This window comes from Astatotilapia calliptera, chromosome 3 (genome assembly GCF_964374335.1).
Source record: "Astatotilapia calliptera chromosome 3, fAstCal68.1, whole genome shotgun sequence".
NCBI lineage: Eukaryota > Metazoa > Chordata > Actinopteri > Cichliformes > Cichlidae > Astatotilapia > Astatotilapia calliptera.
In genome coordinates this window covers 75,925,078-75,937,521 of record NC_137424.1, presented here as the reverse complement: position 1 = coordinate 75,937,521, position 12,444 = coordinate 75,925,078, and the positions used below count along the sequence as shown (strand labels likewise).

At 42.8% G+C, this 12,444-nt stretch overlaps 1 long non-coding RNA gene across 2 annotated transcripts; it reads right to left on the bottom strand.

Annotated features, from left to right (window-relative positions):
- LOC145422673 (uncharacterized) lies at positions 1 to 7,771 on the bottom strand. Of its 2 annotated transcripts, XR_013903966.1 has the most exons (4): positions 7,534 to 7,771; positions 6,321 to 7,459; positions 4,394 to 4,562; positions 4,146 to 4,302 (listed from the first exon to the last, which is right to left on the bottom strand). It is a non-coding gene; the product is annotated as an uncharacterized LOC145422673 (long non-coding RNA). The 2 variants fall into 2 exon arrangements; XR_013903970.1 differs by lacking the exons at positions 4,146 to 4,302; positions 4,394 to 4,562 and adding an exon at positions 1 to 285.
- Positions 7,772 to 12,444: the final 4,673 nt, after the last annotated feature.

Genomic DNA, 12,444 nt, shown 5'->3' with positions numbered 1-12,444 from the left:
TTCAATGATCAACAAATTCACAATTTATTAATAATTATTTAAAACACCATATAAAAGCACAATCATAAATATTCAAATATGCTTAAAAAGGTATTCAGAGCTGAGGCTTACCAGTGGAGGGGCAGGGATGCCACACACAAACTAAAGAAAGAAAACACACCCAAAACACAAGTGCAGCACACTATCACACACACTCACACTAATAAACTAAACAAGGCAGGTGTGTACACTCAAGGGATCCCACCACCAAGGCACCCTAGTCTCCTCCACGTCGGCACTCCGCATCTGAATAAAAGAAACAAAGAAAATGTTAATATATTACAACAAACTAATGTGTAGCACCGGGGGATAACCCAACTGCAGGACCACACTGGTGATCCACAGCTAGAAAAAGGGCCTCCCACCAGTGGTGTAACAAAAATCCAAACTACAAATCAAAAGCAATAAAACAACATACAATCTGAATAAAACTCTAAAATCTGGAGCAAACGGAATCGCCGTACTGCTCCAACTTGCCGTCCACACGACGATAAGTTAACAGTCAATCAATATGCACGCCAGCTGACTCCGATAACCGGCATGCATATGGCCGTTGTCCACGCCGACGTCCACTGTAAAAGCTGACAGCAGCAGGGAAGAATTCTCACAACGGGAACAGACGGTAAAAGCACAGCAAGGCAAAACAGCAGCACTTCAGTTCGCGTAGCTTGGCGCAAAACTACGGTCCACACTTCCTGCGAAACATAATAAATAATTACTATAAAAGAACAATAGAAGGCAGAGAGCGTAACAAAAGTTGATTACGTACCAAGTAAGCCGGGTCACAGAACGTAAGCAGAATAGCTCAGAGGAGGCTTCTATAGCTACGACCAGCCGCGATGGAGGCTTCAGAAGAATAACCCACAAACGATCTCTACCACACCGAGGAAGTCAGGTGACCAAAAAGGAGATCACAGGCAAGCGATGCAGAGACACTCAAATGGCCACTATTTATACCAGCGCCCCCTAATGGGCCAGGCTGAAAGTGGGTTGGACTGAGGGATAACATTCATCCTGCCACATTCTACCCCTCCTTCTTGCATCGTCGCCCCGACGATGAATTACAAAGACACCCAGATTAGTCCCAAGGCCTAAAAAATGCAGAGACAGCATGTACCCTAGGCTCAGAAATAGAGTTAGCAGCCCCTTGTGCCACCTCCCCTGTTGGTCTTGGGAGATGATGGATGTTTGAATGCTGGCCAGCTGTGGACCGGGTTGTTTTTCGCACCACCACATTTCTTGTATCAGAACTCGTAGAGGGAGCAGGAAGAGAGCTAGATGGAACTGGTGCTACACTCGGAGTAACTGTACAAGTGGCTGGAACATCGGAAGTTCGGTCTTCTGGTGGGAGCAACAACTCAGGGCTACTTGGAATCACTGCCACTGGGCTGTAAGATGGTGAAACATTTACTTGAGGAGCTCCTATGCTCAGGAATAACAGGTCACTGTCACATGATGAGTCATGTCCTGGTTCTGGGGAGGATATTTCTGGGCCATGTGAGCTACTGCTTGGAGCAGGCCCTTCTGATGGTGTAGCTGCCGTTACCACAGCCTTCAACAAGGTACGATGAACATGCTTCACACTGCTGGGATCATCTGCAGGTGCAATGGTATATACTGCCCCACCTCCTTTAGGTGCCTTCAGGATTCTATATACCACGGGTTTCCATCGATCTTGGATTTTACATCTCCCTCTTCCACTCAGATCGCGCAGGAACACCAACTGGCCATTGTTCAATGGTGCCTCTTTCACCTTTTTATCATGGTGCCTCTTTCTGCGGTCGGCAGCCAATTGCAATCGTTCCTTGGCTCCTTCATGTACAACCTGTAGCCGGGCTTGATGCTCCTGAATCCACTCGTGCACATCTCCACTGATGGGGTCCGGTACTCTGCCCAACAGAAAGTCCACTGGCAACCTGGGTTCTTGCCCAAACATCAATAAGAATGGGGTTTCCCCAGTAGCCTGATGGGGAGTGGTATTATAACAGTAGAGTAACTGGGGCAAACATACATTCCAGTCTCTTTTTCTGGATACTGGCAGGGTCCGCAACAAATTGTGCAAAGTCCTATTAAAACGTTCACACTGACCATTTCCAGCCGGATGATAAGGAGTAGTGTGGGACTTCTCGATACCATAAAACCTGCAGAGCTGCTGGATCAGGGAGCTTTCAAAGTTACGACCCTGATCGGAATGGATACGCGCTGGTACACCAAACTTCGAAAACCACTCAGTCACGAGAACCTGGGCCACTGTAGCCGCACATTGGTCACGAGTGGGGACAGCCAATGTATACTTGCTGAAAACATCGGTCATCACCAAAACGTTCTCCAGCCCATTCCGGGAAGGTTCGAGCAAGGTGTAATCAATGGCCAAGATTTCATTTGGTCGAGAAGCCAACAAATGTCCCATGAAACTTTGAGCTGCTGGTTGGGTGTCTTTTGCAACTTGGCAACGTTCGCATCTCTGACACCAACGAGCTACCTCAGCAGACATACCTGGCCAGTAGCACCGTGAGCGGAGAAGCGCTAGGGTCCTTTCCACACCTTGATGGCCATGCTCCTGATGAACATGAGTCAACACCTGCTCAATTAGTGCACTAGGCAGCAAAAGCTGAAGTACCACCTCGGCACCGTCAGGGCGATGAACCTGACGATACAGAACTCCTTCCCTTTCAATCAGACGATCCCATTGTCGTAGCAGCACCAGAGCAAGTGGAGCCAGCTGCTGCCGCTCCTCAAAGCTGGGTCGCTGCTTCCGTCTCCAGAACACCAAGATCTCCTTTGTCACTGGGTCGACCTGTTGGAGGGCATGAAGATCAGGAGTAGTGAGATGGGGCAAAACCGTAATGGCAGCTTGTGATACCTCAGCTGGTCCCAGCCGCAAGGCTTGTTGAAGAGGTCCAGGCAAGGCTGTACCAGGAACCATGGCTTTAATCTCCTGAGGATCAGGTGGATGCTGGCGAGATAAAGCGTCTGCATTCTTATTACTCCTTCCTGACCTGTACTTTAAGTCAAAGTCAAACGAAGCGAGCTGAGCTGCCCAGCGCTGTTCAGTAGCCCCAAGTTTAGCAGAAGACAAGTGACTAAGAGGATTGTTGTCGGTGTAAACAATACACTTGTGGCCCAACAAGTACTCTCTAAATTTCTCAGTCATGGCCCACTTAAGTGCCAAAAACTCCAGCTTCATTGAGCTATAATTTAGCATATTGCGCTCAGGGGGCCTCAAACCCCGACTGGCATAGGCTATTGGCCTCACTTTACCTCCCTGCTCCTGGGAAAGCACTGCCCCTAGGCCGGCATGGCTGGCATCCACTTCTAAAATAAAAGGCAAAGAGAAATCTGCATAAGCGAGCACTGGTGCTGTTGTCAGTTTAGTCTTTAATGCCTCAAAACTTTGAGCACACTCTGCAGTCCAGTTCTCCACGACACCATGCTCTGACCTCTTCTTTGATTTTCTGCCTCCCCACTCTGCCACCAGTCTATGCAGAGGTGCCGCCAACTTGGCAAAACCCTCCACAAAACGGCGATAATAGCTGGCAAACCCAAGGAAGGAGCGTAGTTCCGAAACAGTCTTAGGAGGCTGCCAGTTAGCCACCACTTCCACCTTGCTAGGGTCCGTAGAGACACCTTGATCGGAGATGACATGGCCTAGGTAGCGAACCTCCCGCTGGAAAAAGGCACATTTGGCAAGCTTGGCTTTTAAACCTTCCTGCTGAAGCCGACCTAGCACCACATCCAGCCGCTCAAGATGTTGCTGTACTGTTGATGAAAAGATTACAATGTCATCAAGATAGAGAAGCAGAGACTGGCACTGTTGATCACCGAAAAGGCGTTGCATTAGTCTCTGGAAGGTGCTAGGGGCATTACAGAGCCCAAATGGCATTCGGTTCCACTCAAATAGGCCGAAAGGAGTACAGAAGGCAGTCTTGGGCCTATCCTCTTCCGTAACTGGGACCTGATTATAGCCACTTGCTAAATCCATGGTGGAAAACCAACGGGCACCAGTCAGCGCATCTAAGGATTCTTCAATGCGCGGCAGGGGGAATGCATCTTTCCTCGTCTTGTTGTTCAGTTGCCGATAATCAACACACATGCGCGGGCTGCCATCCTTCTTCTTAACGAGCACAATGGGAGAAGCATAGGGGCTGCTACTCTCTCTAATCACCTCGGCCCCTAACAACTGGTTAATATGCTCTTTCACAACCTCGTACTCTGAAGGGGGGATGCGCCTATAACGCTGCCGCACGGGGATATCGTCTAAGACTGGAATGTCATGGGAGATCAAGTTAGTGCAACCCAAATCAGTGTCATGAGCAGAAAAGACAGAGCTGTATTTCTTAAGGAGAGACCTCACCTGTCCCTGTTCCTCTGCTGACAGTTTAGACAAATCAATCCCTTCCATCTGATCCTGCACAGTAGGAGTGGCGGTGTGAGATGCCATTGTGGCTACGTTAGGGAGTACTTCTGTCACACCAGCGGGCAAACTGACCACATGAACATCTTCCAGGGTCCCTATAACGGTCCTAGGGTAAAGCAAGACCGCCGAAGTCCCTACATTAACAACTGGTATGTATGCAGTACCTCGAACCACTCGAACCAATGCAGGGGACGCTAAAAGTCCAGCCGGCAAGTTAACATCAGTAGGTTCAAATAACACAGTGGCACCTGAATATTGCTCAGAACAGGTGGCGGCCACTACTTTCATTACACCACCCGGAATGCAACATGCTCGCTTACCCCTCACTCTCACATGGCCAGACAAATCCAGTGGGGCTCTTATACTAACGTCATGGCACTCTTGCAGTGCCTGCACAAGGGGTTTAGGGACCTCTGTGGCAAAGCCCAAACTAAACAATGCTTCACCGTGTTGCCCAAAAAGCTCGTGGTAACACTTCCGAATGACATTCATCCCCAATACACCCGGAACCGTGGAAGGTCCTGCACCTGGAGGATCTTTAACGATCAGCACGCCACACTGTGGAAGGAACTTGTCACAGAGCTCTACACTTAGCTCGATGTAGCCAAGGTAAGGGATGGACAACCCATTAGCCGCTTTAAGCTGCAACCAATGACAAGCTTGGAGACGCTCTTGACCCCAGGACTCAAAATGCTGGCGGAAAAAACTTTCAGTAATGGTAGAGACCATGGACCCTGTATCAACCAAACAAGGTACTTTTATACCGCCCATGTCCACATCTATATGAGGACAGGATGAAATTAATTTCGAGACTGCCTCTGGACCATTAGAAACAACCCTTGAGCCAATAGACACCCCACCCGAACTGTGGCTCGGCAATACGGAGGGTGCTAGTTTTCCGAAGCCGTATTTAAAGGAGAGTGCCTGCGATTATGCAGAGGGGCCTGCGGAGGAGGCCGGGAACGAGGAACGCGTTCCCCATCACACTCCCGAGCAACATGTCCAGGTTGCTGACAACGACGGCATATAATGGAGTCGCCCCGTCCTGAGCGAGGCATTCGATGGGGGCCCTGCAATCGAGCAATGCTCTGAGTGAGCTGATTAAGTTGCTCCCGCTGGCGCTTTAACAATTCCTTCATCTCGCTCATCTCAGACAAATGGGTAGACTGAGCTATTCCTGAGGGACCGCTATGGACCCCATACTGAATGCCATAAACAGAAGGGACAGAACTGCTTCTATGCCTAACGCCACTAGGCAACCCTTCACGTTCCCACCTAATAGCTTCCCCTCTAATCTCCAGCAATGTCAGTGTTGGCTGCCTCCTTACTAGCTGCTTTAACTCCCGCCGCAAGGTACTATCTAAGACCTGTTCAACAAATTGATCTCTTAATAAAACGTCAGCATTGGGCATGCCATTGGGGGCACTCGATTTAACTTTCTCCATAAGACCCAAGAGAGCGAGGGAAAACTCTTGCAGTGTCTCACTTTCCTGCTGTTTTCTAGAGAAGAAAGCTTCCTGCAATGCTACATAGGAGTCTGAACAGCCATAAAGTTCTTGCAATATAGTAATTATCTTAGCAGGATCAGTCCTCTCTGCACTAGAGCGATATTTAATCTCCTCACGTGCTTCTCCTTCTAGGTGGTCAAACAGGAAAAATGCTTTATCAGCCAAAGACAAATGACGTGCTCTAGCACAACCTTCTATTTCCTCCAACCATTCATTCAACCCTATACCTGATTTTCCTCTAAACATAGGGCACTTTCTGTCACGGGGCACAAAAACTAGTCTCTCTGCTACAGAGACACCAGCCGTTGGGGGGTTAACAGATGATGCAGTTGAAGTAGAAGGTGTAGCACTAGTACCTGACCCAACAGCCCTCTCCTGACGCAGCCTCTCATTGTCTGCTTTCAGCTGCGCGATCAAGTCCCTGAGTTCCTGTAACTCTTCCTCCATCTCTGTAACACAGCTGTGAAATCCCACACCAAAGTAGCTGCTGCTTTGCCTTTATTCTGTACAAAATAATATAAAAAAACAATTTACGTTACACCAAACAAAAAAAGAAGAACACACGTCTCTGTTTTAAAGAGTATATCCTGTCGACAACAACGCCAAGTTTGTGGCGAGACGAGGTTGGGATATAAAGTAAATACTCTTTGCAGTTTTAAAAAGACAACGCCACCCTGGGAATTTCACCCAGAGAATACTGAAAGTAACACTAAATCACCAGAAAGGCACTTAGGTTCGCTATACTCAGTCCAGAGACGAGGTTCAATGATCAACAAATTCACAATTTATTAATAATTATTTAAAACACCATATAAAAGCACAATCATAAATATTCAAATATGCTTAAAAAGGTATTCAGAGCTGAGGCTTACCAGTGGAGGGGCAGGGATGCCACACACAAACTAAAGAAAGAAAACACACCCAAAACACAAGTGCAGCACACTATCACACACACTCACACTAATAAACTAAACAAGGCAGGTGTGTACACTCAAGGGATCCCACCACCAAGGCACCCTAGTCTCCTCCACGTCGGCACTCCGCATCTGAATAAAAGAAACAAAGAAAATGTTAATATATTACAACAAACTAATGTGTAGCACCGGGGGATAACCCAACTGCAGGACCACACTGGTGATCCACAGCTAGAAAAAGGGCCTCCCACCAGTGGTGTAACAAAAATCCAAACTACAAATCAAAAGCAATAAAACAACATACAATCTGAATAAAACTCTAAAATCTGGAGCAAACGGAATCGCCGTACTGCTCCAACTTGCCGTCCACACGACGATAAGTTAACAGTCAATCAATATGCACGCCAGCTGACTCCGATAACCGGCATGCATATGGCCGTTGTCCACGCCGACGTCCACTGTAAAAGCTGACAGCAGCAGGGAAGAATTCTCACAACGGGAACAGACGGTAAAAGCACAGCAAGGCAAAACAGCAGCACTTCAGTTCGCGTAGCTTGGCGCAAAACTACGGTCCACACTTCCTGCGAAACATAATAAATAATTACTATAAAAGAACAATAGAAGGCAGAGAGCGTAACAAAAGTTGATTAAGTACCAAGTAAGCCGGGTCACAGAACGTAAGCACAATAGCTCAGAGGAGGCTTCTATAGCTACGACCAGCCGCGATGGAGGCTTCAGAAGAATAACCCACAAACGATCTCTACCACACCGAGGAAGTCAGGTGACCAAAAAGGAGATCACAGGCAAGCGATGCAGAGACACTCAAATGGCCACTATTTATACCAGCGCCCCCTAATGGGCCAGGCTGAAAGTGGGTTGGACTGAGGGATAACATTCATCCTGCCACATATGGTTTCCTCAGCGGAACTGGAAAAACTCATTCATGCATTTGTGTCATCACGCTTAGATTACTGTAATTCCCTGTTTACTAGCTTGGATAAATCATCTCTCTCTCGCCTCCAGGCAATACAAAACGCAGCAGCCAGACTACTAACTCATTCTACCAAGCGTGTTCACATCACTCCCATCTTATATTCTTTTTTTTTTTTTTTGTCTCATTTGGATCTTTAGCCATCAGAATTGTTGTCTTAAGGCCAAGAAAGATGCCAAGCGGATTTATTTTACCAAGTGGATCATCATGGCCTTGCCATATTAGTCCATTTGATTGACCTTTATTATAATTATGTATTTATTTTACTTTCGGTTGCTACAAACGGGACAGACATGACTGGGGGATAGGACAGGGAGAAAGAATGAAAGAAAGAGAGGGAGATAAAGAAAAACAGAGGGGAGAAGAGACGGTGAGAAAGAGGGGAAGAAAGAAAGAAAAACAAACAAATCTTATGTTCTTTACATTGGCTCCCGATAGAGTTTAGAATTCGCTTTAAAATTCTTGTTTTAACATACGGAGCACTAAATGGCCCCAGATTATTTATCCAAGCTTCTTATAAAATACACTGCTGCTCATCATCTCCGCTCACAGACTCAGAGTCTCTGAGTTGTTCCCCGTACACGACTGAAGACAAAAGGGGAGAGAGCCTTTCAGTCTGTTGCACCAAGGCTGTGGAACAGTTTACCACTACAATTACGTTTGCTTGACTCTGTGGATTCTTTTAAAAAACAGTTAAAAACTTTTCTGTTCAAACAAGCCTTTTGTTGATCTACATATTTTATATTTTCTACATTATTTACATTTGATCTTTTACATTGTGTATAATGTCTATTGATTTTATTGTTTATTTTAATATTTGTGTACAGCGCTTTGTGACTGTCTGTCTGTGAAAATTGCTTAATAAATAAACTTTACTTACTTACTTACTTACTTACTTCGTTTTAAAGTTTGAATGGTGGCTCTAGGTCAACATATGTGGAAGTAGTTAGAGTTGAAAGAGGAATGAGTTGAAGGAGAATTTGAAGGATCTCCCCATTGAAATACATTATAATTTTTTTGAATAAAGTTGAATAAATTTAAAAATATAAATGTAAAAAAGGGGAAAATAGAAGCACACATGTCCAAAAGAAGAGGAATCTAACGGTGTTTGAATGGTTTTTCTAAGTTGAACGATTTTGAAGTAGTAGAAATCCAAAAAACGTACGGAATAGATAATAAAATTTAAAAATAATAATAATAATAAAGATTAAAAGAACAATACATTCACATTAATTATTATATGTTAGCCACAGAGATGCCAAAACAGTCATATAGTTATTCTGCAGCTAAGTACAAATACAGATACGTATGTTTAAAAATAATCTGGTAAAAGTTGGAGCGGTGATTGAACTACTTTACTCTAGTAAAAGTAAAGAAAATGTTTAGACTCTGACATGTACTCCTAATGTACAGTTTGGAGGACATTTCTACCAGTTTTTGCCTTGTGCTATAATAAAATAATAATAAAATAATATTAGTCTAATATTAATTTTAATTCTAATTAATGTCCTCAGCTTGAACACAAAGCAGAGGAGAGAATTAAAAACAATGCTCTATTTTCTGTTGTCAGTGTGCTTTATATTGTAAAGTAGACCCTACAATAATACACAGACAAAAACCCAACAATCACATGACCCCATATGAGCAAGCGATTTGAATTGAATTGAATTGAAATTTTTATTTCAGTCAACAACAACAACCGATTATAATTTTACATAAAAGTACTCAAACAGAAACCGAAAAAGGAATAGGCTGAAGCCTTATGGCTTATACTTATCCTATCCCTTACCCCCATAGAAATAATCAAATCCTTAACCAAGAAAATAAATAGCATTGATAAATAAGTTGTATAACAGTTTGAAAAGAAATCAATGATAAATCAAGAAATTAAATCAACACAAAAAATTTTTAACAAACCAAATTTCTATAACCTTTTATAATACTAATTTTTAAAATCTTCCTGAAGAATGACAAAGAAAAACACATCTTCAGTTCATCATTAAGTCCATTCCATAATTTCACTCCCAAAACTGACACACATCTATACTTAACATTGGTTCTCACTTTAGGCATTTCAAACTTATAAGACCCCCTTAAATCACATTTTCCATCTCTTAGTTGAAACATACTTAAAATACAAATTGGAACATTCTTTTTCATCACACGATATATCATTTCTAAAGTTTTAGAATATATAATGTCCATGAATTTTAACATAGATGATCCTACAAAAAACTGGTTGGTGGACTCCCTATATCCATATCCAACTTTATTTATTATTCTAATAGCTCTTTTTTGCAATTTAAATATTGAATCCAAATATGTTTTGTATGTGTTCCCCCAAATTTCTGCACAGTAGGTCATATAAGGCAAACAAAGGGAAGTATACAATAAATAACGGCAGTTCTTATTCAAAAAATCTTTTGTTTTATAAAGAATAGAAATAGACTTGGATAATTTTTGTTTCACATGTTCTATGTGGGGCTTCCAACAAAGTTTATCATCAATAATTACTCCTAAAAATTTTGTCTCATATACTCTTTCAATTTCAACATTATTTAAATTCAATTTTGCTTTAATATTACTTTTACTACCTCCAAATAACATACATTTTGTTTTACTTTCATTCAATGATAGTTTATTAAATACAAACCATCTATTTAACTTCATGAGTTCTGTTTCCACTGTTTTCAGTAATTTCTTTATGTCTTTTCCAGAGCCAAATAAGTTTGTATCATCAGCAAACATCACATATTTTAAAGTATCACTGGCTGTACAAATATCATTTATATAAAGTAAAAATAACTTAGGTCCCAAAACAGATCCTTGCGGAACTCCACAAGTTACTTTTCTAAGTTTAGATTTCATGTTATTAATACTCACATATTGGAACCTATTATTCAAGTAACTATTTAACCAAAATTGTACAACACCTTTTAAGCCATACCTTTCACACTTCTGTAAAAGTAAAGAATGATCTATCGTATCAAAGGCTTTACGTAAATCAATAAACATTATAACCTATTCCAAACTGTTTTTCATCCACAGCTGTTGCAATATTTTCAATAAATTCCATCACAGCTAGAGATGCTGAGCGATTTCTTCTGAACCCATACTGATGATCATTCAATAAATCAGATTTATCAATAAAAGAATCTAGTTTGTTTGCAAATAGTTTTTCAAGAATCTTTGAAAACTGAGGCAGTAAAGATACCGGTCTATAGTTTGACACAATCTGTTTATCACCAGTTTTATATAGTGGGATCACTTTGGCAATTTTCATTTTATCTGGAAAAATTCCAGTTTGAAATGATTTGTTACGAATATATGTTAACGGCTGAATTAGTGACATGTCAAGGTCGTCACAATCCATGGATTTTTTACTCTTGAATTTACTCACCACTTCTACAATGTCACTCTCACAGACTCCACCAAGAAACATTGAGTTACATTTACAAGAAGTAGAATCTACTTTATCATAATTTCCTCCTGGTACAGGAGGATGACAGTGTGGGGTAAGCCCTGGTGATAGACACAGCACAGGACTGTCTTTTATGTTTGTAAGTTACCTTGTAACTTCCCACCTCTGGCTAGTCTCCATATAGATTGACTATTTAAATGGTTATAATTTTTATTTTTGTAAATTTGTCTTTTTCAGTGATTCACCCAGGAGCACAGTTTCCGCAATAAAAACCTTTGTTTTATTTTTCTCAGGGGGACTTTCCACTCTTCCTCCCCACTCCAGAGAATACCACTTTGTGAACCAGAAAATGACCTGGACTGAAGCTCAGAGTTACTGCAGAGAACACTTCACTGACTTGGTCACCATCTACAACAGCAACATCAAAAAACTGCTTTTCTCAATGGCACCAAGGATCGATAACTGGGCTTGGTTAGGGCTCTATGATGATCGTTACAGCTGGAAGTGGTCCATGGAGGGAAAACTTTTTTATGTTGGCAGCACACATGAATTTTTGATCTGGGCTAACGGCCAACCAAACTGTGCAAATGCAAAGGAATACTGTGTGGCTCTTCAGGGACAAACACAGATGGATGATAGACCCTGTGGAGCTTCTTACCCTTTCCTGTGTTACAATGGTAGGAAAAAAGATTTGTTGCCCTACTTATCTCTAGATTTTTATGAGATTTATTTTTTCATATTATGTGCATGTTCTAAAAAAGTTTTTAATCTTTCACAGCCAGCAGTACAAGTTACATCTTAGTGATGGAGAGTCGCTCCTGGTCAGAGGCTCAGTCGTACTGCAGGACATACCACACAGACCTGACCAGTATAAGAAGCAAAGAGGAGAAATCCAACATCACGCTCACTTTGAATGGATCAGGGGTTCAGTATGTGTGGATTGGTCTCTACAGGGATCCCTGGTCCCCCTGGTCTGACAACACAACCTCCACATTCACTAACTGGTGGTCTGGTCAGCCTGATAATGGAAATTCAGAGTACTGTGCACCAATGTATTTAATGACAGGGGAATGGGCTGATGGCTCCTGTACCAGCAGACACTTTGTTTTCTGTTTCAGAGGTGAGGTCCAGAATGCAAACACTATAAGATCCTG